Here is a 1,047-nt window from a genome sequence, read left to right on the forward strand (position 1 = left end):
TGCTACTGCCTACAGATTGCTCAAGAACACATGGATAAGCCAGAAAGTGATTGGAAAAATGTTCTGTGAATTGATGAGACCAAAATCGAACTTTATGGCTTGAATGAGAAGCATTATGTTTGGCAATGAGCAAACATTGCATGCCAGCATTAGAACCTTAACCCATCTGTGAAACATGATGGTGGTAGTATCATGGTTTGGATCTGCTTTGCTGCCTCTGAACCAGGACAGCTTGCAATCATTGAAGGAGCTATGAGTTCTGAGTTGTACCAGCACATTCTTCAGGAAAATGTCAAGGTATCCTCTGTGAACTGAAGCTCAACAGAAAGTGGGCCATGCAGTAAGACAATGACCCTAAACACACAAGTCGTTCTTCCAAAGAATGGTGAGAGCAGAAGAAAGAATAATGTTTTGGAATGGCTGAGTCAAAGTCCTGATGGAAGGACCTGAAGCAGGCAGTCCATGCAAAGAAGCCCATCAACATCCCTGAGTTGAGACTGTTCTGTAAGGAGGAATGGGCTAAAATTCTTCCAAGCTGATGTACAGGTCTGATAAACAGTTACTGGAGACGTTTAGTTTGTATTGCTACAAAAGGGGGTTACCACCAGTTCACATACTTTTGCCGCCCACTAATATGTAAGATTGGATAATTTTCCTCAATAAATAAATGAAAAAGTTTTTTTTGTCTCATTTGTTTAATTGGGTTCATTTTATCTAGTTTTAGGACTTGTGTAAATATCTGATCACATTTTAGGTCATATTTATGCAGAAACACAGAAAATTCTAAAGGGTTCACAAACTTTCAAGCAGCACTGCAGGTGCTCTGTATATTGGTTTTTAGAGCTGGTGAATTTTACCAACAAGTCTGTCGTCTAATACAATAGAAAGACATTGGCGGAGTGTATTATTCTGATGTGGCCTGAAGAAAGACCTCCCTTTCTCACATTGCATTAACAGGAAACTGACTTTACAAAAATATTAATCTAACAAAGTTGAATAAATGATTTTTGCATAAAATCAAACATCATGGTTGAAATATGCACATAT

Source organism: Thunnus thynnus, chromosome 1 (genome assembly GCF_963924715.1).
Source record: "Thunnus thynnus chromosome 1, fThuThy2.1, whole genome shotgun sequence".
NCBI classification, from domain to species: Eukaryota; Metazoa; Chordata; class Actinopteri; order Scombriformes; family Scombridae; genus Thunnus; species Thunnus thynnus.